Below are 582 nucleotides of genomic sequence, written 5' to 3' on the forward strand. Positions count from 1 at the left end.
GGACTGGACTTTGGAATGGATGTAGATCGTTTCCTACGGGGCTTTACGGGGAGAGAAATACTATTGTTATTGCTACACTTACAGCAGACACTACCACAATTTATACCGAAAGCTACGATTGAGTTTAAAGGGGGTTTAGGACAAGTGATGGAGAAGAGTATTGAGCTCAAGAATCCGAGTGCGAAGCCGCTACGTTATCACGTTTTCTTGGATAAAGGCGATAGAAACGTGTCAACTACTGGAACGGATTCTACGGCTAATGAGTTTACTATCGAGTCGAACGAAATTGTGCTTGATCCTGGGAAAACCGTGGCATTTGTGGTTACATTTCGGCCTCGGTTTTCTAGAAAAATCACGGCTCGGTTGGTTTTCCAAGCCGTCAGAGGAGACATCGCTGGGTCATCGGTCGGAGGAGGGGGAGCTACGATGGTTTTCCTCTTAGAATCCAACATAGTTTCGAGAAAACCGGTCCGTATTATTCAACTACAAGCCAAGACGTACGAGAAACGAGTGGAAGAAATTCTGATCGAGAACCAGTTCCCCACCAATGCAAATTTCAAGTTGTCCATGACGCAGTCTCAG

Source organism: Phytophthora parasitica (genome assembly GCF_000247585.1).
Source record: "Phytophthora parasitica INRA-310 unplaced genomic scaffold supercont2.306, whole genome shotgun sequence".
NCBI lineage: Eukaryota > Oomycota > Peronosporomycetes > Peronosporales > Peronosporaceae > Phytophthora > Phytophthora nicotianae.